General features: G+C 45.0%; 1 protein-coding gene across 4 annotated transcripts in view; it reads left to right on the forward strand.

Moving 5' to 3' along the window:
• The window catches only part of TBCCD1 (TBCC domain containing 1), a 234299-nt gene that overhangs the window by 201868 nt on the left and 5525 nt on the right, over positions 1-26906 (forward strand). The window contains exon 7 of one of the 4 annotated variants that reach the window (XM_075606824.1): positions 21858-21900. The exons of 2 other annotated variants lie outside the window; for them this stretch is intronic. The gene's annotated coding sequence lies outside the window, so the exon portion shown is untranslated. Of the gene's footprint in view, positions 1-21857; positions 21901-23069; positions 23163-26906 lie in introns of all 4 variants that reach the window. One more of the 4 variants, XM_075606823.1, reaches the window with a different exon arrangement.

Raw genomic sequence — 26906 nt, forward strand, 5'->3', positions numbered from 1 at the left:
CCAATCAAAGAACCAACCAAAGGCTTAAATAGACACAACAGACTGTTGAGCTACTCCAATCCTAAAAATGTTAAGAGTCACTGCACTCCGTACAGGCTTGACGCTCAGCCAATTTATATTTACAACTGCTACGGTCCGTCTCCTGAGGAATCCAAGGGGGAGGCTGCAGAGAGTGAGGTCTGCGAGGGATCAGTAGGGGAGGAGAAGATGGCGGAGCACGGATTACATGGTCAATGGCAGAGAGAGGCACCAATCAAAGCAATCACGATCTGGGTTCCTGGATGTTGGCGACCTCTGGACTGGAGTGCCCCTTCCACCTACGACAGTACAACTGAAGGGAGACCATCAGGAAATGGGAGATGGATTGAACCAGAGCAGGAACAGTTTCAGAGCGATATGGGGGCAAGACTCCTTTGCGCTGTGAAAGGGGCCGGGGGTTGATTGCCCCCCTGGGTCTTGAGACTGAGAGCAGGAGGGAGCGGTTCGCCCTGACGTCCCTGGTGGCAGTTCACGCATTCTGCACCGGGGCGGTGGGGGGGACTTGACCACAGAAGAGTGCTGGGCTGGAGGTGGCGGGAGCATAGGGAGGGGAAGGAAGGGGGAAAAGAGATATAGAATAAGATGGGAGAGACTATGAAGGGGGCAAATGCGGAGGTGAGGGCTCCGAGGAGAGCGGGGGGTAGAGAGGAGGGTGAGGTGACAGACTCAGAGGGCAGAGGAGGACTAGAGATGTTGCGGGGGAGAAGGGAAAAAATGAATGGCAGCACTCAAAAGGAAAGGAGGGAAGTGGGCGGTAGGGGAGCCATAGAGCAGAGAGCCATAAGGGACCAGGGAGAAATAAGGAGTGAGATTTCCTAAGGAAAAGGTTAAGAGATTATAAAAAGCAGAATGTAAAGCGATTAGATAATAAAGGTATCAGTAGTAATTACAAAACAAGAGTAGAGGGGGAAGAAAACAGAGAAAAGGGCCATAATTAAAAAATAAGATGGGGGGGGGGGGAATAAAAAAAAAGAATGAGGGGGAAACGGGAGAAAGAAACTACTGAGATGTAGGTGTAGATGAGAGGGCGGAGAATATTTATTTGGAGAGGATTCGGTGTAGCTCTGGCTCCTATCAGAAGTGAGAAGTTTAACCCACTCCGGTTAAAAGTTTAAAAATTAGAAAACAAAAATTATCATTACATAAGTTTTATTAAGGTCAAGTTAGAATTATTAACGGTTCAGCCAGTTAGGGGATTTTGTTGAAATATATTAGTAAGGTAATGGGCAAAATACAAGTAGTAAGTGTCACGGGATACCAGGGATTTACACCTTTTATACCGGGACAATATCACTGAGCAAAACCAAGAAGTAAAACAAATTGCGACTTATTCCTTAGAAACAGACATACACACAATCGATTACAATAAACAGGAGAAAACACACTTACTGGGGGTCTGGGCTACAAAACTAAACTTTCCATAGTCGATAAAGTCATTAGGTTTACCGGGACTTAGTCTGAAAAGTCCTGGAACTCAAATCGGCCTGAGTTACCAGACGCCACCGCTGTATCTCTTCCGGAGCTACCAAAATCCCTTGACCGGAAGATAGTACCAAACGTCCTGGTACTCTTTTCGGCGTGTAGTTCCAGCCGCGACCGCTACGTTCCTTTCTCAGAACTTGGCCCCAAAAAGTTGGAATTTCTTGCCTTGAAATTTCTGAAGCCAGCTCACGTCTATTTCTCCAAGAGCATCTTTGTCACAGTAGACCAAGACTTTTAACACCATTTATGTTTAAGGGATCAATCAGACCTGGTAACTGATTTATTTAACTAATCCTCTACCTTTGTTCTGAGCTATTTCTATGGAGAGCTTCAAATGAGGGGTTTTACAGAAACTGCCTCCATACAAGTGACAGGCAAATAACATTTTAACACTGCAAATATAAATTAAGTTAATTCCATCACCATACAATTCGGGGGGGGAGAGGTAATTGCTAACACAGGCATAAATACAGACATAAGGTAATTATGTAAAAGACAGGACATAGAATTACACACTGCTAGCCCTAATCACATCATGAAATTGTTCTAACTGGGGGAATGTAACGCTTGCGCTCACCACAAACAAGGCGGGACCCCGGCACTGAGGTGGAAAAGTATTAAACTGCGCACCCACAGCAGCGGAGGCGTGCTTGGAGGGTGGATAGTCAAGATCGCCGGGTCTGGATTGGAGAGAGTGGGTTACTCTGGATATTTGCCGAGGTCGTAGGTAGGTGCCAGGAGAGTAGTCAGTGTCCGGAGTGCCGAGGTCAGTGGTTGGAGCCAGTAGGAAGGTAGTTAGTCAGATTTGCCATTGTCAGGGATAAAGAAGTGCGGATGGTCTGGGGCAAGCCGGGGTCGGTAATCCAGAGAGCGGTCCTAAAGTCAAGCAGAAACAATGTTAAAGCACAAGGCAGGGCAGGGACATGGAAACACAAGGTTACCATGAACTATGCTCAGCAAGGAATGAGTGAGACAGCTGAGATTAAGTAGCAGTGAAGCATGAATGGGTGTGAGGGGTGGGGCGGAGGCACGGCCTCTGGAAGCAGGGATTGGCTGTAAGGTGCGGGAGACAGGTGAGTGAGATTTAGCATTCTTGCCTCGCAGCTGGAGAGCGGTGCACGACGTCACATGTGCGCGTCACGTGTGGGGGGCGGAGCCAAGCTCCGTGGTGGAGTAGAAAGTCCTCCGTGTGCGCGCGCGTTCTGTAAGCGGCGCAGAGATGTGTGGAGCAGCAGGTAAGGTGGGAACACGCCGCAGGGGATATGAACCCCGATTCCTCACAGTACCCCCCCCCCCATGAGGAGCGGCCTCAGGACGACTCCAATATGGTTTGTGGGGGTACCTAGCGTGGAAACGCCTCAGCAAACTGGGAGCATGTACTTGGTGATGGGGTATCCAAGACCTCTCTTCGGGTCCAAACCCTTTCCAGTGGACCAAGTGCTGGACAGGTCCCCTTTATTTTCTAGTGTCAATGATGGACTGTATCTCATACTCCAATTGTCCTTGTACGATCACAATCTTAGGATTAGAAGTGTTAGGAAATTTAGAATTTAGAAAAACAGGCTTAAGAAGAGATACATGAAAGACAGAAGGTATCTTCATAGGAGGAGGAAGTTGTTAACGGTACGCGACCGGGTTTATTCGCTCCAAAATGGGAAATTTACCCAGGAACCTTGGGGCCAGTTTGAGGGTCGTTGTCTTAAGCCTGATATTTTTGGAGGAGAGCCACACCCTGTCTCCTGGTTTGAAGTTGGGCACCTTGCGACGATGACGGTCCGCCTGAACCTTTTTTGTCTGCGAGTTGCTTTCACAAGAGTCCTCTGAATCCTCCTCCATGATTCTTGCAAAGAATTGATTTTGTTGTTCGCTGCTGGGATCCTGGAGGGAGAAGAGGAAATGGGGAGCCGTGCCGGGTGAAAACCATAATTGATTTTTAAAAAATGGTGATTCTTGTGTAGATTTGTTCCTTAAAGAATAGTGGGCAAACTCTGCCCATGGGAGAAGGTCCACCCAATCCTCTTGGGCGTCGAAAAACAAAGCACCGTAAATATTGTTGCAAAGTTTGGTTAGTTCTTTCAATCTGTCCATTGGTCTGGGGATGATACCTTGAAAAAAAGTCAAGAGCAATGTCCATTCTTTGGGCGAATGTACGCCAAAATTTAGAGACAAATTGAGATCCACGGTCGGATACTATGGTCAGTGGTCCGCGTGAATACAAAATATTTGTTTGACAAAGATATCCGCTAAGGTAATGGAATTGGGTAGGCCTTTGAGAGGGATGAAGTGAGATTGTTTTGAGAATCTGTCAACGACAACCAAGATATTATTCATACCTTTAGAAATTGCAAGCTCGATAATAAAATCCATAGAGAGGTGACTCCAGGGCCTATCTGGCACTGGCAGCGAGCGTAGAAGACCCGGGGGTTTGTTGCGTGCAGTTTTACCCTGTGCGCAGGTAGAACAGGCCTTGACTTATTCCTCAATGTCCTTTAACATGGTGGGAAACCAGAAGGATCGTCTGAGATCAGAAGTTCTTCTGGTTCCAGGATGACCAGAATTACCCCATTCTAGAATCTTCTTACGAAATTGAGGAGCAGCATCTAGACAACCACCCGGTGCCTCAAGACCTTTGGGAATACGTGTTTGAGTAGCCAAAATGTCATCCAGGACGTCAAAAGAATTGGCAGAAATAACGTATTTCGAAGGAAGGATAGTCTCCGATATATCTTCAGACTTGTCAAAAATAATTAAAGATAGACCGCACACAAAACAAGCATATAATGGGGTAAATAAGTGGTGCAATGTGGAACTGAGAGGACCCTATTTCCTCTCAAACAATAATCCAAAGAAAACTAATGTTCCCAGCACACACAAAAAAGGGTCCAAAGAGGAGGGGAATATGCCAAAAAAAAAATAATGAACAAAATACACAAATCCACATCAATGTAAGTCAAAAACAAAAGCACACCACATAAAGGAAAAGCGGGAGAAAAACAAGGAAAGGGGAGTGAGGGGTGGGATCGGATGGGAAAAATGAAAAAGTACAGGGGATGGGGGGCGGCAACGTTTCGGGGTACACAACTCCTTCTTCAGGCTTGTTCCCAAACTACACCAAAATGTCCAATGGTACTTCCCTATCCCTGTACCAATCTCCCTACAGAAAAAAGCACTAAAGTAACGAACAATGGGAGTACAAATATCCTCACTGGGGGTGCAGTCAAAAGCCGGTCCAGGAACTACCAGCAACTAAAGTCAATATCTGGGATGACCCTATGGAGAAAAGGAAAAATTTAGAAGGAGGGAGTTTAGAAGCATACAACTAGACCACCTGAATAGTGTTCAGATGATTGCACTGTCAGTCCAATGCAACATGCAGCAACAGAAAATAGTGCAAGGTACACACAATAATATATATCCACGGACCAAGGGAATAGCAGCTGCAGTGTGTGTGTGCGTGAGGTCTCTCTAGCTCGACCACCCAAGCAATGTTCAGTTGATAGCACTATCAGTTCAGTGCAAAATGCAGCCACTGATTTAGGGTTCACACAATAAAGTAGGTATACAGATCAAGAGAATGGAAGTTGCTGCTCGAATGCTCGTGAAGTCTCTCTTACTGGTAGTCCTGCTACGGTCAGAGAGCTGGAACAATGATCCGCCGGCGCCATCTGAAGTACTTCCTCGTTGTGACGTCATTGTGCTACTGATGGTCTATTCCTATTGGCTGGGACGACAGCGTGGGTGACCATTGGTCCACGCCGTTGTGGTGACATGACGGGATACAGGAGTGCCGGTGCAGTGTCTCACGAGCATAACAACACTATCCCTGTCGTCAGGGAAACCATGGAAACAGTGGCAGCAGGCAAAAGAAGAGAGGCAGCCTTTCTGGCAGAACCCACATGCAGTAAAGTGGACTCTTGTTGATCCCTCCATCGTAGTCGTGGGAACCACATGAGGCAGTATTGTGCATATGTAAAAAAATACAAAGAGACCACGTTAAAGGCAAATGTAAGACATGGTTAAAATAAAGTGTAAATTCACTCATCGTACAAGTATGATTGTCATGATAAAGTAATCTTGATGTGATCTAAAATGCAGTGTGTCTGGTGGTAGTCAAGTGTATCCTAGAATATAAAAGGCAGCGACTAGAGGGACAGTCAGCGGTGAGGGGGACCACAGTGATAAAGGACCGATCACAGCACATGACGATGAGTGACAGGGCCGGTGCAGGTCACACACTTCAAATGGGGGCAACCAAGTCATGGTGCACAGATCTGTGAATAGAAAGAGGGTTTATTACTATGTGAGACTGGACTCAGGCGAAGGGACAAACTGCATATAGACGGAACAGACACAATGGAATCTTAGTAAAGGATTAAAAATAGCAGCTTAGATCCATTTCCTTATTCATACCTTCTGGTGTCATAGTCCCCAAGCGCCGTATCCACTGAGTCTCTTTTTGAAGTAATAGTTTATTAACATTACCTCCACGTCTGCTCTTATACACACCATTGATTATATGAAATTGTAGTTGACTAGGATTGTGACCAGCCTGTGTGAAGTTATTCGATTTGTTCGAATAACGGCCGCTGCATCTGTACTACTATTATGCTATACATTGCATTTATCTATTGGAAGATTGTACATCTGTCCACAAGATCGTACATTTGTCCTTGATAAAGTATCCCTGTACGAAACGCGTAGGTGCGTTCATTCAGTCCCCCTTTTCCCTGTATGTCTAGCCAGCATTAAATAACCTCTTTTTGTTACTATTTTGGAGTGGCCTGGTTTGTTTTCCTGGATTCTTACTACAGGATGTCTGGAGCTATGCTCTATCTACGCCTATCTTCTTCCTGTATCTACATCAGATGAATTGCACGCTGAAGATTTTGTGAGTGCCCCTTGGACAGTACAGGTAAAGTGCCGCAGTGCCTTATTCAAATCCTGTCTCCCATGGACATTGTTCCTTCTTAATACTATTACTGATTGAGTGGTTATATTGTGTACATCACTTTGGATGTCTAAGCCGACTCCACCAGTCACATTCCCCTTCAGTTGTGTTATATTCATTTGGGGGGCACTCCACTACCACTGGACTACCAATTATGGACTTATGATGTTATTACCATATGCATACGGAACCTGGTTTAATTATTGAGCACCACATACACCACGTTTTCTCCACATTTATATTTTGCAGGGTTTCATGCTGACACTGCTATATATCTATTGGGGGCAGATTCTTTGGTCTCTATATGGTTAAGATTCTCTAAGTCAGGGGTGCGCAAACTTTTAATGTTGCGCCCCCCTTGCCTCCTTGCGCCCCCCTTACCTCTTGTTTCGGCATCAAATGCTCGGGGTCACGTGACGTCACGCTACGTGACCCCGTGGCGTTATTTGATCGTGCGTTGCCATGGTGGCGGTAATGTGATGTGATGTGACATGGCATTGCTGCGTCATTTGACGCCACGTTGCCATGGCGACACGTCATAGCATCTTTCAGAATGAAGGTAAATGAGTTGCAGAATCCTCACGCTATCCCCTGGAATTTAATTTAAATCCCGTGGTGAAGAGCACGTGACCTCTGCAACCACCCGCGCCCCCCAGTTTGTGCACCGCTGCTCTAAGACACGATTTAAGACTAAGTATAACACTAAAGTGAAGACTTAAAAGCTTATTTACCTCTGACTCTGAACGTGAAATTGAACCAGCAATGAAAGGGGTTAATGTTTACCCCATTTAGATAACAAGACATGTATAAATACCTTCTCCACTGACTGGGCAGTTCCACCTCTGAAAAAGCGAGTAACGCGAAACGTACGTCAGGTGGTGCGTGCTGACGTCACAATGGACACGCAAATGGGGGAGCGGCTAATTTGAACACCGACTGTAACACTGACTGTTTGGGAGGGAATGAGAGATACAAAGAGGCTAGAACTTGATACGGCCATAGAGCCGTGGCCTCAGGACTAAATACACAATTAGTGTGCCCATTCTCTATCCCTGAGCACATTCTGTTCATTTATAATATAGCTGAGACTGTATACAGGCGGAACAGGTTTTGCTGCTGTACTTCACTGCTACTAACCAACCCCCACCCTCCCCTAATAGGCTCCAGGTTTATTCCTGTTTACAATGAGGCTGAGGTGAAGGTTATATTTACCAGCACATGTAGACTTACCGACAATATTTACTTTTCTATGCTGGTCACTATTATGTGGTCTTATGATGCGTGGGAAGTAGTCAACCTTCATCTATCACAAAATATCTTTGCAAAACATTGGAGATAGAGATATAAAGAGGTTGTAACCAAACACGGCAAATATAGCCTTTCCTTCAGATTAAACACACCATGCGTGTATCCATTTTAAGATACTGAGGGAAGTCGGTTTAAGATTATCAGTCTACATGCCTACCTCAGCACTGCATTTATTTCCTCTATCTAATCAAGTAGCAGATTGTGTGTTTGAGGATTGTTATATTTGAGCCATTAGTGATTCCCTCGTGACCATACATGACTGTAACGATTAAGGTTATGTATGTACATTTTTAATTGCTTCATACAGTATGCAGTATTTTTTGACTGCACACTTCTGTAAACCTCTATTGTAAATATTTAAGAGGTTTAGTGCTCAGAGTTTTAATTTGTATCATCTTGGAGTTTATTCGATAATATTTATAATTGGAAGGTATAGACTGTTACAGTAGGTAATATTAATTACCCGGTCTATTCACCATACAGTAACTATCTGTGTGAGGTTCCACTATAACCAGAACTGGTTGCTATCAATAACCTGCTTTATATGTGCTATTGTTTGTGTTTATACGTGTGTACGTCTTGTCCGTGGTTTGGCAACACAATTGTTTATGCTATTCCCATACAATTTTTATTTTGATTAATTAAAAGGTTTTTATTAATTATTTTCATAGCCATCACATTTTGAGTGCATTCTACTGGGAATCTGTCCTTTCTTTTGTTCACCATATTAGTATTTTACCTATTGCACCTTAATATATATTATCTACTGTATTACTGATAGGCTGATGCGAGAGTAATTTTCCCTTCCCCTTATCTTGATCTTTTCCCTATTATTAACTCCACTAGTAAGTATCACAAGGGTGAAATTAGTTTTGTCACATTTATAAATATTTTGTATAGTAATACATTCACTTTTCATAGTCCCTTATTTGACAACATCAAATACATATGTTATCCAGACATCGACTGGGGCAATGAGATTAGCATTACAACAAAAGGAAACAGGTTTTGGGGAGTTCTTAATGGCAATTATATGACTCAAATTATTGAGTAACCAACCAGGAGAGGGGCAATACTGGATTTGGTCATATCAAACATTGTAAAAGTCATAACAAATATTCAAGTCCTGGAACATTTGGGTAACAGTGATCATAATGGAGATAGGTAGGTAGGCAGAGCACAATCCGATGACATCCAGGCTGAATTGCAAAACATAAGAAAAATCCCAGGCAAAACTCCAAATAAGCAGATCAATTTATTGCAAGCTAATGCCTAACAGAGACTTCACGAATGCACCTACACGTTTCGTGCAAAGGCACTTTATCAAGATGTACAAAGCACAGTAGTCTTCACATTGGTGGTACAATTACTACAGCATAAAATAACATAACAGAGTTTAAGATCATGTTACCATGTTATTTTATGCTGTAGTAATTGAGAATCAGCTGGTCCAATGACGTGTGGGCACTTCCTACACCCTCAAGTGTACACATTTGCATCGTTAATTGTACCACCAATCAGAGAGCTAGACAGAGGTATATATGCCCAGAGATAGCCACACAAAACACTCCTGATGAAACCTCAGCAGAGGAGAAACGCGTTGAGTGTATCCTGTACCAAGAGGAAGGCTGATTGCAGCGACCTGTTGTCTGTCCAAGCGCGGCACCCGTCGTCTGATGTCATCCGGGGATTTCACCGGAAAAGAAACAGACGGGAAGAGTGATCAGCTGGGAGAGCGGACGGGGTGTACTGTTCCAGCTACCAAGCTTCTGTTTGCCGGCGTGGATCATTTTATGATCAAATTGCTGTTTTATCTACCAACATCATGTGAGTGTGTGTTATTAGAGAGAAAAGAGCCCTGAACAAAAAGCACTCTAGTATGTCTGGCAGTACAAAATCACATAATCTTTATTAGAAGGTTGTCACAGAACAATGGTTAAAAACAAAGCACAGAAAATTAAAATAGGGCATGGATCCCCTGTCCGTAGCAGAACTTGATTAATCCTCCAACAAGTATATCCCAATGGGAACAATACAAATGCCAAGATTGACAAAATAAGTACTCTAGAGTACCTGACAAGGTTAACACAGTGAGGCTGACAACAGGCCAAACAAAGGTGGCTATGGCTACGTGGTCAAATCACAAAATAACAGCACACTTATATCCCCCTGAGTCTTGGGTTTAAAAAGTGACACAGTTTCAAGAAAAGTCAATGAAAGACACAATATAAAGCCAGGAAAGCACACCTTAGCCTGCAGCAACAAATAATGATACATCACCTAAAGTCAGGTACACAGCAGAATGGAGGGAGGAAACAAGGAGCAAAGCTCAGAGCATGATGACGTGTCCCAAGGGGGGGACAAACCAGGGGATCCTGCCTACTAGACCTGCTCCTACGCGTTTCGGCCAAGAGCCTTCTACTGGGAGTGGTAATGTAGGCAGGGTGACATGCATGCTTAAAAAGGGAATCTAATTGGGCCAATGAGTGTCATCACCTGGTAAAGTTAATCAGTAGCACAATATGCAAAGGGCAAACAGGTGTGTGTATGGTAAACTTACTGTGAGAGTCTTATGGGCGTCATAGTAGAAGAACCAGTAGTGAGGCTGTATCCTGTGGACGCCTACCCCCACAAAAAAGGGCAGTGCTGGCAGATTAATCCCACTAATGCATAGTGCGCATGTACGTGATGTCACAGAGGGGCGTCTATAGCGTGGCTGTCGCATACACTGCTCTGGTGGGAGTCTACTCTAGGTTACAGGCATTTAAACACCTCCTTTCCTGGACGTTTGGTACTGTGGGCAAATCGGGCCTCACGGATGCTAATGCGCATGTCCGTGACATCATCAAGTGCCGTCCCTTCAATTATCCTGGCGCCCCTTACCGAGTCATGGCCAAACTAGCAGGCATTCCACTAAGTACACCTCACTGCGCATGTTGACCAAAGATCAAAGGACCTCACACAGTCCCTGTGTTAGACTCGTGCCGCGTCATACCATGCGCATGCGCTGTGAACATAGCCCGATCCTGTACCAATTACATGGAGTATGTTAAAGAGGTACTACAGTTGCAAAACATTATATAAACGTGCTAATACCACAGCATAAATTACTCTCAAATAAGGGGGGGGGGAAATCCAGACAAACATTGAATTGGTTGGCACCACTGTTGTTAACACAACTATGATAGAATATAAAACAGAAGTAATTGAAAACTAGATAGTGCATACAGATGTGCATCAGGGATAACAGTAGCAAGGGGTATATCTCTGGTTATTCTCATAACAGAAGGGTTCTCATCTGTTATGACCCTAACCTTTCTTGAACACATAAAGTGTATAAATATAATTTCATATTATCGTCCAAAGACAAATCCTTGCAAAAATAACATGAATGATATTCTCATAAGGAAGACATAACTCTTGTCACACATATTTCAGCGGACATGATTGCTATCACATTAATGATTCGTAACTTCGAAATTGATGGTAGATAGTTCCTTGAGAATCTATATTGAGTAGTCCCAGTTTGTAATAGGGTACACGATATGTAACCAAATCATTCCTCAGATATAGTTTAGACATGATGTCATTCTTGGAGTTTTTGAGTCTCTGGATAGAGATATATGGTGTTTAGTCTCTCTTGACTCCACCTATGTACAGAAGGTCAAAACGATGACATGTAGTCCCCGGATAGAGTGTGAGTATGATCAGTTTGTTGATCTCTAAATAGAGATATATGATGTTATATCTCTCCTAATTCGACATGTAGACAGTTGGTCCTTCCAGTGTTGTCCAATCTGAGGATAAGATGTAGATGTATTGAACTTGGCTTGCGGGCTCAATGTGTAGGTTCACGACCCTGTACACAGGAAATATGGTCCCCGGATGAAGTATAAGTCAAATCCAAGCTTCTGATAGCCTTGTGTTGTACAAACCCAGGACTCTGTGGATAGACAGGGAGAGGAGAGAGAGGGAGGTGTGTGAGATTCTCATCATGTAACATATTAAATCTGTATATGAGCATAACTAGGTACAGAAAAATATGTCAGGTTGAGAGGTGGTTATCTCGCCTATAAGAACATAGAGAAGCCCAGGTAGTCGTTAAGGCCCTGTGGTATCATTGAGTCCATTTGGACAATCCACCTGGACTCCCTACGTAAAAGTGCCCTCTCTAAGTCACCACCTCTAAGCCCTAGGCTTACCTTCTCTATTGCAAATGCCTGTAAGAGGTTAAAGTCTGATGCATGTATCAGAAAGAAGTGCCGGCCTACCGAGGTAATTTTCTTGAAAGCCTGGAGGTCTTTTGGTGCATTTTTAATGTTCCTCACGTGTTCGAGGACTCTAAACCTTAGTTCACGCATTTTAGGCCTTTAGGGTCTTGATTGTGCACCCGAAGACCACTAGAGCTATAACACATATAACACATATGAACACATACATAATATTAAAATTGGTTTAGTTACACACAATGTGTCCAATCATTTTCTTCGGGTGCACAATCAAGACCCTAAAGGCCTAAAATGCGTGGCTATAGAATGCATTACACCACACTGGAGAGGAGGCAATACTTTGCGCCTATTGGGGAGAAGAGAATCCTATTGGATATATGAACTACGCACTCTCTCCCCAATGGGCTTAAATGTTGAATTTGATTTAAAAGCCTTTTTGGTAGGATAACACTGAAATAGTAAATTCAGGTTATATATCATTGTCCATTGATTCTGGCCTCTAGCATTAGGTTCTCCCTCAACTGAGTTAAAACTATTAGTGAATAATACAACTGGTTGTAAAATATAATTGTATGTTTTTTGCATTCACTTAATGTAATATTTACACTTATATCATATATGTATAACAATTCACTACAATTCACATTATCATGTTTTTAGTATTAATATTATGTATATATATGAATTTGAATAATCATTAGGATTTAATTAAATCTATGTATTGTGTTAAAAATATGCATTTATATAGTTAAATAGGTTTCTATGTCGTTTATAGTATATGTTTGTCATGTTTTAGTTGTTTGTGTCATATATCAGCAGATTTCGTAGATTAGCAGCAGCACTTAATATCATTACCATGAACAATTCATTACGTATGTGCTTGATTGCACAATTGTGCCCAAGAACTACTTCATCAGCTACTGCGCATGTGCATCAGACTGCAGGTGAAATTAATTCCTATAATCAAAGACTCTGTATATAAGGGACTTTACAGGACACTTTTACTTCATATACCCCTGAGGAAGAAAGCAGAGAGCTTTCGAAACGCGTAGGGTGGCGATTCCTGTACTCTGCAGCTCAACCCTTGGTGATTTCCCCCACGCATTGTCGAATCTGCATTGGATGTTAACCACCTAGCCTGGTGGAGCTGACGGCGTGCCGAATCAGCTGTTGCCGTTCTAAACCAACTTGGCGTCCATTCCCAGCGTGCCGCGGGAGACCCTGTGAAGGAAAATCTGTTATTTCCTCCCCGGGCTTCAGAACCGAGAGGAACGTTTCCTCTGCCAGGTACACTGAAGCCTTGTGACTGGATACACTATCTGCACCCGTTTTGCAGCAGACTTCCCAGGAAGCTTTCACGCCCTGCAACTGTTATCTCCGGTCTTTGATGAACTTCAGGCCTGGAAGACGAACGAAATGAAACGTAACGCACGCCAGGTTTCAAATCCTTTGTCTCAATTTATTACTCATAGGGTAATGATTTTTATACAGAAAAAAAAAAGATATTGGTTAGAGGCGTAACATAGGCGTATCATAGGCGTATACTAGGTGTATCTTGGGCGTAGCTTTGATTAGAGGCGTGATTTAGGGGCAGGACATATTAGTGGCGTGACTTTTGAGACGTGTGCTTTTCAATACAAGCAATGTTCTGAATACATAGCTTATTCATTGTCTGTTATCAAAAGAAACCATGAGTCTTAGCAACTTTATTACATTATCTTGCTTCTTGCAGAGAACCATTATATTATATTCTACTAAAACACCAGGAAATTGACATCACAAAAGTATCTAGTAATATCCTGACCAGGAAGAAAGGAAATGCAATTTAGCAGAGAAACTGAGTGCATTTAGGAATTATATTTCAGCAAAAAGGCTGACTACAGAATCTTAACTAGTTATGACCATAACATGAGTGCAGACTCTGGCCTGATATACTGGTCCTAACACCCTGCGTGTAGTCCAACACACACGTGTGGATGAAGACACCAGCCAGCAGTAACCAGCGTACAGAAACGAGAGGGATACTCTCTAAATTATCCACTGCCTGCTTCCCTATTCCATCTGGTGAGTAGGCATTACTACTGTCACCAACGGTGCTGCGGAGCACTTCAATCTATTTTTATTGTCCTATTATTACATGTTTATGTAAAATATGGAATATTATTAATTGTTATTAAATTGTTTTACTGTGCAATTTCACCTGTCCAGTTTTCAGCTGATTATATGTTGTCTTTAGTGTTGTTTGTCCTATTTTTACGGTATTACGCTATGTGTTGTGCTTTTTCTTTTCTTTAAAGCACACCGTGAGGAGCTACCTTCCATCGGCCAACAGGCTTGGCTTTCATATATCCTTTTGCTTGTATTAGCTGTTTAGGCGCCTCTGGATACCCCTTTCTTCCCATACCCTCGACTGTGGCTATTTCTCCTACCATTGAACACAGCATATTGACTCGGACTATGCTGCTCTCTCCAATCCCAGACCACGGCTTACGGACCCCTAATATCCTGTCTTCTGCAATCCCGGAACTCGTCAAGCATACTGCATCTCCTACACTCCAACCCAGACCTGGCTATGCTAAACTATCTGCCTTCCAGGCACGCCTCCACTGCTGCGGGTGTGTGGTGTTATACCTTCCCACCTCAGTGCCGTGTCTTGTCTTGTTTGTGGGCAGCACGAGCTTTACAGTATGCTGAGCCCAACAAACATAGACCCCCCTGAGGTGGGTTGGAAAAATACCCGGGCGCTATCTCTATATGGTGTGTATGAGTAAGTGGATAAATGAAATAAATAAAAAAAGGTATAATAGGTGCCGATGACGTCATCCAGAGCAGTCGGGTGAAAGGAGAGCTCCGGAGACCCGCTCATATAACCAGTAAATAAAACCACTTTTCGTCCGGCAAAAAAATCCCTAAAGGTCCCCCCTTACCTCCTAAACCCCGTGGGATGTCTAACAAGGGGAAAACCCAGCCGGCCCAGGTCAACTAAAGACAAACTGATTGGAGCGTGCAGGGAGAGAGACATAGTCCAGTTCCTTGGCGAATCACTCCAGGTCTATAACGACCTGTCGAAGCTAACGGTCAACCGCCGCAAGGAGCTGCGTCCCCTCACACTACGTCTATGGGAGAAGGGTATCAAGTACAAGTGGGGCTTCCCCTTTAAGCTTGTCATCAACAACAAGGGGAAATTCCTCACTATTAAATACCCCGAGGATATGGACCAAATGGCGAAAGCCTTAGGACTCACCTTGCTTCCTCCCCAGACCTCCGAGCCATCCGGGTCCCGATCCCACGACATGGAGGACCCGCCAGTGAGAGCATCGGAGCGACTGGCGGAACAACGACAAACGTGAGATAGGTGAGGACACTGCCACGCTACTCCCCCGACGCCCTCCGAGAGCCGGAAAAACTCCCTCGCAAAGACAAGATGGCGCTGGAGGGTGCCTCACTTACCTTGGGGAGACCCTGGCGCCCACCGGTCCGATCGCAACCCCCAGTGCCCTCCAGGATCGTCCGCTTCCGACTGTTGGCTCTCCATCACACAGGTGTAAGCGCCCGGAAGTGTGCTGGCAAGAGACACCCACGAGCTGTTACCGAGACGCACCCCACGGCAGACCCTCGTCGTTCCTCTCCCCTCGGCTGAGGGGGGTCCGGCGCACCATCCACCGATCCACGAAGAGGCGTCTGCTGTGCCTCTTGGGACCCGTTTTGAAATATCGCAACCCCTCAGGACACTACAGACCCAGACTGTCGCACCCCGGCAATCCCTGCCGAGGATATCGCCTGGACAGGGTCTGTAATGCAGAGCCACGCGCAGACTCAGCTAGCTAGTACTACCCCAGTTACCCCATGTTATGCGAACCCCTTTAATTAAGCGTTAAGTAGAGCGTTGCCATGGAGCACTAGAAGTTTAAAACAAAGGTTACATTCCGCTTATGCTCCCCATACCCCCCCTACCACCCGCACCCCTCCCTACCCCACTACCCATACCGCTCCCGCCCCACGGCCCCCTCGCCCCCCCCTAGCCTCAGCCCCATCTCCCCCCCTCACAGACTTACAAAACTTTACTTTTATAAAAAGGGAACGAGAAACCTGAATATGTGATCACGTGAATGCGAAACTCTTGCTACCAACCAAGTGTTGAGACCACAATGTTTGAAAATGTACCCCAACCATTAACGGAACTTCCCCCTTCCCCCCCCTCCCTCCCCCCCACCTTCCCTTCCCCCCCCTCCTCCCCTCTCCCCCCCCCCGATATCGACTCGCAATCTCTGTCAATGATGACGTCACATTATAGAGAGGTGCAGAGGTATAGTGTCTGCAGATGGCTGATTGTGTAATATAAGCTGATTGTGTAATATAAGCAACCAATCTGATGCAACTTCTCTGATGTTTGGCACGTCTTCCTACACACAAGGCAGAATGCCCCCCCGTCCCCCCCCCGTCCCCCTCATCCCCTCTTCCCCCCCCCTCACAGCCCCACCCTCCATTCCCTTTCCTCCCCCCCCTTTCCCTCCCCTACCCCCCTCCCCCCGATATCGGCTCAATGATGAAGTTACATTATGGAGAGGTGCAGTGACATAGCGTCAGCAGGAGGCCACAGAGCCCTCCAAAAAACGGAATGTGTAATGTATGTAACCAATCTGATGCATTTTCTCTGGTGCTTGACACGTCTCCCCACACACAGAATACCCCCCCTGTCCCCCTCCTCCCCTCCCCCCCTCCCTCACAGCCCATCCCCCTTCCCCTGCCCCCCTCCCCCCAACTGCCACAAGGGACTCATATGCAAATAATGTTGTGCAACGTACACAAAGGGGGAAATGTACCAAAGTAACCTGGCCCCCCCCATCCCCCCCGTTCCCCTCTTCTCCCCCCCTCTCCCCCTCCCTCCCACCCCCCCTCCTCATTTCTCATCATTCGGTAGCAAACGCCGAGGGGTTGCAATTCTGATCCGTCAGGGCACCCCATTTTATCTGACAAAAATTCAGGCAGATCCAGAGGGAAGATTTATTGTAGTCTACGGCTCACTTTCAGGCTCGGCAATTGCCCTTGTTAACCTCTGCCCCAAATGAGAACCAGACAGAATTTTTGAGAAAAGTTCTGGAAGAAATTGACCCACAGTAGTTATCCTCGCTACTCATAGCGGGTGACCTGAACATGGCTCTCAACCCAAATGAAGACAAATCGAGCCACCCAGGACGACAACATTCCACTCAGTCCCAGAGACTGGGGAAAAAATTTAAAGATATTTTGGGGGATTTTTCTCTGGTGGACATTTGGAGAACACAACATCAGGGGCAAAGGGATTATACTTTTTACTTGGCACCTCACCAGACCTATTCCCATATTGACTATTTTCTTACAACCAAGAACATTCTAGAGGCCGCCACTGACTCAGACATAGGCCCTATTACGTGGTCAGATCATGCTCCCATCACCATGACCCTATCCATTCCATTCGTTAAATCGACCTCGTATAGCTGGAAACTGAACGACTCCTTACTAAACCACTCCGAGATAGTGCTGGAGCTCAAAAAATCCCTTAGGGAATACTTCAGAATAAATGTGGGCTCCGTCTCGTCTCCAGCAAACCTGTGGGAAGCCCATAAGGCGACAATCCGAGGAAACCTTATCTCGATTGCCTCCTACCGGAAAAAAAACTAAACTCAAATTAACCAAAGAGCTTACAGATACTATTATCAAATTAGAGCAGCAGCATAAAAATAACCCCTCTCGGAGAATTTACAAACAGCTGACAACTGCTAGAAACGATCTGAAAGCAATCCAATTGGAAAATGTAGAAAAGGCTCTTAAATGGACGGGTCAGAGGTATTATGACAAAGGGAACAAGGCCGATAGACTTCTTGCTAGTAAGCTAAGAGGAATACAAAAAAGATCACAAATAACAGCGATTAAGAATAACTCTGGTGAGATACTATACAATGAGAAAAAAATAGCAGAGGAATTCACCAAGTTTTACACCAAATGATATAACCTAAGGGTTCGCTCTGCTAACCCTAGCACAACTGACTTATCGTCAGCTATAGACTATTTAGACGATTGCGAGCTCCCCTCCCTAATAGAGGAAGAAAATAATAGATTGAACGCAAAAATAACGATAGAAGAATTAGAGGCGGCCGTTAAGGCATCAAAAATTTCCAAGACGCCGGGCCCTGATGGTTTCACAAATGCCTACTATAAGAAATTTCTTCCCATCTTGTCCACCCACTTATTGAACTTGTTCAACTCATTTCTAGAAGGCAGTCCCATCCCATCTTCAATGTCGTCCGCTAATCTGGCCATAATACTCAAAGAAGGGAAGGACTCCACTCAATGTGGAAGTTACAGACCAATCTCACTGTTGAACAACGACCTTAAATTGTATAGCAAAATTCTGGTGAACAGGCTTAATCCTATCCTCCCGAGACTAATAGACACGGACAAGGTCGGGTTTGTCCTGGGCCGCCAGGCCTCAGACAATACCCGCAAGATAATTAACATAGTTGACCACGTCCACCAGTCAGCCTCAAGGGCAATGCTACTGAGCCTCGACGCAGAGAAGGCATTCGACAGAATTGACTGGCTATTTTTAGACCAAACGCTGATAAAATTTGGGTTCAGGGACACGTTCTTGGAGGGTGTTCGAGCACTTTATCAAAACCCGTCTGCGTCAGTACGACTAGCAGGTGGAGGCTCCGAACGGTTCCAAATTAGTAATGGAAACCGGCAAGGATGCCCCCTATCCCCCCTTCTTTTTGCCCTCACGATCGAACCACTAGCGACCAAAATACGACATAACCCGAATATTCAGGGTATCTCCATCGATGAAGAACAATATAAAATCTCCCTATTCGCTGATGATATCATTCTAACTTTGACTAAACCCCTAACTTCCCTTCCTAACCTTCAAAAGGAACTGACGGATTTTGGAAACGTATCAGGATATAAAATAAACAGTGATAAATCAGAGGCCCTAAATCTTAGTCTCCCAGATCCCGAAGTCAAACTACTCAAACTAAATTTCAGCTATAGATGGTGCCCTTCATACATTAAATATCTGGGAATTAATGTGTCAAGGCACTTCTGTGATTTATACCAGGATAACTACCCGAAGTTATGGGAAAAGATCAAAAAGGATCTAGATCAGTGGGAAGGTTACCAGATTTCGTGGATCGGGAGGATGATAACTGCCAAGATGAATATACTCCCAAGAATGTTATACTTTTTCCAAACACTCCCGATCCATGTTCCAGGCACTGATCTGAAAAACATACAAAACAGATTGTTCCACTTTATTTGGCAGGGCAAGAAACCCAGAGTCGCGAGATCGGTCCTGCTGGCATCAAGATCTAGGAGAGGCCTGGGGGTCCCAGACCTATATAAATACTACCTAGCTGCCCAACTTAAACAGGCAGTAATGTGGAACACAGACCCGGCCCATTGTTGCTGGGTAAAAATAGAGACTCAATATGCCAGGATGCCTTCGCTGCTAGCCTGCCTCTGGAGCCTGGACAGAGGAGATGGGCAGACACACAACCTTAAATTACAGGCCTCACTACACACGTGGGAAGTCTGGATGAGATGTAAGCACAAATATGGCCTCTCCTCAGCAAGTTCCCAATTGACCCCCATTCTCAACAACCCAAAATTCCCCCCGGGATGTGGATCTAAGCTGTTCGACCATTTCAGCATACGGGGCATAGAGGCGATTGCTGATCTCTTAAGCCTTGGGAAGCTCCTGAGCTATCAAGAACTGAGGGCCAAATACAAAATTAGAGAATTGGACACATTCAAATACCTTCAAATTCGAAACTTTATTCGGAAAACATGCCCACTCCCAGAATACCCCACTCTCACTAAATTTGAATACCTCTGCAAGGTCAAGACCCATCAGAAAGGTCTTATCTCTGAGATCTACCGTGCACTGGAGAACTCAACAACCTTCAAACAGCATGACTATATGCTCAGATGGGCGACGGACCTGAGTATAACTATGAAAAGAGAGACTTGGGAAGAAATCTGGCAGGCAGCCTCAGAAACTTCCCTATGTACTACAATTAAGGAAAATATTTATAAAATTGTTTGGCTGGTATCTTACCCATCACGGTTAAACCAGATCTACCCTTTGGCATCAGAGCTATGTTGGAGAGGCTGTGGTCATAGAGGGGACATGGTCCACATCTGGTGGTCCTGTCCAGACATTGTAAAGTATTGGGCCAAGGTCCAAATTTTGATAAAAGAGGTCACCGACCTAGAATTACCTATCGAACCACTGACCTTCCTATTGGCCGCCCCAATGTCCGACATTGTCCGACCAACTAGGAAATTAATATCCTTCATCCTCACCGCGGCGAGATGTGGAATTGCGGCCTCCTGGAGGAAAACAACCACACCAGCTATGAGAACAATCAAAAAAAGAGTCGGTGATGTGATGCTCATGGAAAGGCTTACTGCTACCGTGAGACAAAAACTCCCCGCCTTCGAGGATGTTTGGGAGCCTTGGATTCTCCTCAACAGAGAGAGACAGTCTGCCCCGCCTAGACGGAGAACCACCCCCTCCCCCTAGAGGAATAAGAGTTACTCCTCGGACTGAACCCCCAACAGCCAGGTGGGACACCCACCCCTTATCCCCCCCCCAGACTCCCCCCCTACTTTCCCCCCCTTTGACCCTCCCCTGCCTTCCCTCCCTGAAGGCACTCCCCCGTTTCGACAACTCAGTTTGTCACTCTGTTCCCCAACAAAAAAAAAATGATGTTAAAATGTTAGGCAATATGATCTGTTAAGATTTTATTGATGTATCAAAGCCTAATAAAAATATTTGAAAAAAAAAAAAGGTATAATACGGCCTTTAGAATTCACGTGTTTTCTTGTGATGCCCTCCTGTGACTCGGACCCCAACAGGATCTATCCAGGACCCTTAGTAGCAATGGAACACAGAAAGATGGCTTAGGGATGGACTCAGTGAGCGGGAAAATACATATACGTGTATATGGAAATAAATGTATAACTTACACGGCCTTGGGTAAGTTCTATTACATCAAGGTTTCTTTACTTTCCAGCTCTTTCTTATGGGGTAGTTTTTCTTCCCTCTTGTCGTCGTCTCGCACTGGGGTATTCTGGGATGTTTCTCACTGCAGACTTGACTTCTTCCTCACGGGCTAATGTGAGTGTCCTCTCGTAATGGTATCTTGATTTCACCTCTTCCAAGTCTCTGATGTTGAAACACCTGAAAACTCCAAAAATGGTGTCTGGTGGTGTTTTTACAATTGTCTCAAATAGACAAACAAGTGGAATGTATTAGACCATGTGTGATCACCTAATAAAAGGCGAGGGGGGGGGAAATGGGGATAAAATGAAAATATAAATTCAACTACACACACGGGCCAGTGTGAGTACACACTGGTAGAGGTATCTTTAACTTTTTTTAGTAGTTATGTCCTTGTGTCTTCTTTAGATTCAGGGCAGGTATCATTCCTCCATGCAGAGATGAATAAAAGACTGCAGCATTGGGGACTGTAGTCAGAGCAGATGAAAACTTTATTATAAGATAAATGAAACAAAAGGATAAAAACTAGTGCTTAACAGTGAAGCACTCAAAGGAATGGTACTAAAAACATAGGGAGTCGCTCGGTGGTAAGCGGTAGGTGGTCTCTGTCTCCGCGTCCGGATTCATGGCTACGACGTCACTTCCGGCTCCTCTATGGTGGCTGCAAATGTCCAGAAAGGTGAGCTACGCGTTTCGCCCTGTACTGGGCTTTTTCAGGCTCTTTGAATGAGGATGCGCCAGATACTGGTTGATTATATATAGTGGCTGGCCAATCGCTTTCCTTCTATAATCAGTTCTCTTCAAACAGGTTCTTTGATTGCTGCCACAATATGGTTTGCACGCATCCAAAGGTAAGTTGCGCACGCATTGGTATTTCAAACTTAAGTAGAGAAAATGTGATCATACATAGTTGTATTTTTATCATATTAAAAGTGGCGGAAGCCCGAAAATTGTGGGTGTGAGCATTAATTAAATGCTGTGTAAATACAGTGAAAATATGTGGTAAAACGACACAAAACTATGTATAAAGAGTGGTAAATCTATAATGAATTGGACATGTATCTATGTTACATAAAGAATCAGCGAAGTGAAGTGAATTTAGTATTGACCTCCTACCATGCTCTTAATAAGCCTTAGTGTGATTTTGAATATAGAGATTGATTTAACAATAGACAAAGTGATGTGTAATCAAAATATGGGGACTATGGTAGTCACATAATGTCATTTGACAAGCACTTGATATATATTAAATATAAATAAAAGTAAATGAAGGGGATATAGGGAATAAGTGATTGGTAAAGGTTGAAAATGAATGTGAAAAAATGAAACGTTAAAAAAATTAAAATTCATTATTAATGATTTATATATCCTATATATAAATATATTATATATATATATATATATATATATATATATATATATATCCCCTTCATTTACTTTTATTTATATTTAATATATATCAAGTGCTTGGTCACCAGTTGACCCCATTGTTTACCAGTTAAGAAGATTCACTTTCCTTAATCCATTCTCTCCCTCACACTGTGATCCCCCATTTTTCTGTGTCCCCCTGAGGTGGGCCCAGCCCTGTCCTCTCTTTTCGAGCATGTCTAACCAAGTCTAACCCAAAGAGTCGACACAATTTCGCTCCACCAGTCTATGTCTTGTATTATCAGTCCTTCAACCTTGTCACCCTTGTAGTCTGGAGCCCAATGTACACCTGGAGCCATGCCTCCCTACTCCCAATCGCTATGCTAGTGACCCACATGGGTGTCGAGGATTCTTAAACCAATGTGATATTCAATTTGAATTAACTCCTTCTCGCTTCTCTTCCAACAGAGCTAATGTGGCTTATATTATTGCACTCTTGACTGTCGATGCATTGTCCTGGGCTTCTCCCATCTGGGAACTGAGACCCAAACTTACACAAGATTTCGCTAAGTTTAAGAAAGAATTCAGGCAGGTGTTTGATACCCCTGGTCGTAAAGTTACTGGTGCATCTTCTTTGTTTCATATTTTCCAGGGCCACCGATCTGTTGCTAAGTATGCCCTGGAGTTCCGGACCATCGCTGCGGACACGGGCTGGTACGAGGCGGCTTTTATCTGCAGCCTTCTGGCAAGTACTTTCATTCTGAAGAATGAGTTAGCGACCCAGAAAAGACCCGCCACACTAGAGGACCTGATAGCCGTATGTATTCGGGTGGATCAACACCTTGAGGAAAGGCGGCTTGAACGCCATCATGCTTGCTCTCTCACTCCTATGCCTTCTATCCGCAGTCCTACTCCCAACATGCTCCCAGCTCTTGAGGTCCCAGAACCCATGCAGTTAGGAAGTCATCAACTCTCCTATTCTGAGAAATGTCGGAAGAATGAGGGCTTGTGTTTCTACTGTTGTCTACCTGGACATCTGGCGCACCGCTGTCCTACGGAGCCGGGAAACGTCAACACCCAATGAGGTATGGGGGAATCTCATTGGGTACTATTTCTTCTTCTCCCCCTACTAAGGGAAGACTACCAAAAAGGATTATGCTTCCGATCTTCCTCAAGGGTCCTGACTTCCATGTATCCGCTTCTGCTTTTATCGACTCCGGGTCTAGGGGAAACTTTGTGGATCACGATTTCGCCAACAAGCACAACATCCCTATGATACAGAAGTCCGTATCCTTCGGTCTCGAGGCAATTGATGGAAGACCTCTCCAGCCAGCCTTCATTACTTTGGAGACAGTTTGTCTTTCCCTCTCCACGAAGGATGGCCATAATGAGAAAATGTCCTTGGACGTAATTCACTCCCCTGCGTTGCAGGTAATCCTGGGTCTATCTTGGCTCAAACGCCACAATCCCCAGATAGACTGGACTGATAACAAGCCTATACAGGGGAGTCCAGTCACTAAGAGCCCTTCTACGCCCCGTACAAATCGTTGCCGGCCTAGAGACCACCAAACCTGCTAACCCTTCTCTTCCTGTAATATATTCAGAGTTTCTTGACGTATTTGATGAGGTTCGGTCTGAGGTTCTGCCCCCTCATCGTTCCTTAGACTGCCCTATTGATCTTTTGCACGGTGCCATCCTTCCCAAAGCTAGGTCTCACCCATTATCACTCCCGTATACTAAGGCCATGTCCGATTATATTCAAGAGAGTTTAAAGAAGGGCTTTATAAGAAATTCCACTTCCCCGGCGCAGGGTTCTTTTTCGTTAAGAAGGATGGGTCACTTCGCCCGTGTATTGATTACAGAGGTTTGAACAAGAGTACTCTGAAGAATCGCTACCCTTTGCCCCTTATTTCCAAACTTTTTGACCGCTTACAAGGTGCTACTATTTTCTCCAAGCTGGACCTCCGTGGGGCTTATAATCTTATACGTATACGACAAGGAGACGAATGGAAGACGGCCTTTAAAACACACGACGGCCATTACGAAGATTTAGTTATGCCCTTTGGACTGCGGTTTTCCAGAAGTTCGTGAATTAAAGCGCTTCCTTGGTTTTGCCAATTATTATCGTAAATGCATTCGTAATTTCTCTGCCACTGTGGCTCCCATTACTGCCCTGACTAAGAAAGGAGCGGATCCCTCTTCCTGGCCCCCGAAGCATGCCTAGCCTTCGACGCTCTCAAAAAAGGCTTTAGTTTCCGCCCCAATCTTACGTCATCCTGACCCTACTCTCTCTCCCTTTCACTTTGGAGGTAGATGCCTCGGATATTGAAGCAGGAGCCATACTCTCTCAAAGGCGATCTCCCCAGGATAAGTTGCACCCCTGTGGATTCTTCTCTAAAAAATTCTCTGCTGCAGAACAAAATGATGATGTTGGGAATAGTGAATTTTTGGCCATTAAAGTTGCCCTACAAGAATAGAGACACCTCCTGCAGGGTACTGAAAACCCTATCTCAATCCTTACGGATCATAAAAATGTATTATACATTGAGAGTCCTCGTCGTCTTTGTTCCCGTCAAGCCCATTGGGCCCTTTTCTTCTCAAGGTTCAATTACATTATCTCATACATTCCTGGTACCAAGAATCTGAAGGCCGATGCTTTGTCCCGTCAATTTGTCAGTGAAGATAAATCTAAAGATATCCCCGAGAGCATTCTTCCCTCTTATTATATCCTTTCGGCTAATTCCTTTGACGTACTGGATCAGATATTGGAGTCTCAGACACTCATTCCTGAGGGTATGGAGGCGCCGGAGGAGTGCTTGCATGCCGCTCCACAATTCCACCAAAAGATCCTCGAGTGGGGTCACTCCTCTAAATTTGCCTGTCACCCAGGTACCAAGAGAACCTCAAACCTAATCAGATGCACGTTTTGGTGGCCGAACATGTTGAAGGACATTAAAGAATTTGTCAGTTCCTGTTCAGCCTGTGCTCGAAACAAATCCGCTCGCAACAAGCCGTTTGGTCTGCTTCGCCCTTTGCCTATTCCGGATAGTCCTTGAACACACATTTCTATGAACTTCATTTTCGAACTTCCACTCTCTAGCGGTATGAATACCATGCTGGTCATTGTAGATAGATTTTCTAAGCAAAATCATTTTATACCACTTAAAGGACTCCCTAATTCTGCCACCCTAGCAGACATCTATGTGAAGGAAATCTTCCGTATTCACGGAGTTCGGGTCACTATTATTCACTATTGTTTCTGATCGTGGACCACAGTTCGTTTCTAAGTTCTGGCGTGCCTTCACCCAAAGACTGGATATGTTGCTTCTGTTCTCTTCTGGATACCACCCACAAACTAACGGTCAGACAGAAAGAACGGACCAATCTCTTGAATAATTCCTGAGGTGTTTCATATCCGATGCACAAGATAACTGGGTGGATCTACTCCCATGGGCTGAATTCGCTCACAATTCCCTCAGGAACGAGTCCAACCTAGAGTCGCTCTTCTTATTAAATGATGGCTTCCACCCAGCTCGTCTCCCTATCTCATCCAATCTCTCTGGAGTCCCGGCAGCAGACTTCAGGGTAAACTTTCTTCAAGACTCATGGAGGAGAATTCAAAGAAACCTTCAGGAGGCAGTCCTCAGACAGAAGGGACAGGCGGATCGCCATCGCCAAAAGGTGCCCAAATGTAGGCCAGGTGACAAGGTATGGTTGTCTTCAAGGAATATAAGGTTGAAGACGCCTACGATGAAACTGGCTCTACGATTCCTGGGTCCCTTCAGAATTCAGCAACAGGACAATCCTGTTGCTTATCGCCTTCAACTGCCTCCATCGATGAAGATACCATCAGTCTTCCATATATCGTTGTTAAAGCCTGTTCTTCAAAGCTCTCGATTCCCAGATGTCTCGCCTAGGCCACCTCCGGTCATGGTTCAGGGACAGGAAGAGTTTGAGATTCAGTCAGTTATGGATTCTAGATACTCCAGAGGAGGAGTCCAATTTTTAGTTCATTGGAAAGGTTACGGACCCGAAGAACGCTCATGGATACCACTTCGCCTATCCATGCTCCAGGATTACTAAGGCGGTTCTATGCCAGGTTTCCAAATAAGCCATATAGGAATCGTCCTGAGGCCGATCCTCAAGGGGGGTACTGTAAGGAATCGGGGGAACACGTCCTTTGCGCCGTGCTCCTTCCTTACCTGCTGCTGCCGCCGCCACTGTTCCTGTCCATGCGCGCTCCCCTGCTCTTATTACAGCACACACCCGCAGCTCTTCTATCTGCCGCACGGAACCTGGTCCCGCCTCCCGCACGCGTCGCACGTCTCTCACGCGCGGCACGCACACACGACGTGCAACGATGCCCAGTTGCGTGGCAAGTCTCTCTTCCTTGCCTTGTTGCCTGCAGCCTATACCAGCTCCGCTGGGGCTGCGCCTCCGCTCCACCCCCTGTTCCCATTGGCCTGTCCTGCCTTTAAATACTTCCTGC

Source organism: Ascaphus truei, chromosome 7, assembly GCF_040206685.1.
Source record: "Ascaphus truei isolate aAscTru1 chromosome 7, aAscTru1.hap1, whole genome shotgun sequence".
Lineage (NCBI taxonomy): Eukaryota > Metazoa > Chordata > Amphibia > Anura > Ascaphidae > Ascaphus > Ascaphus truei.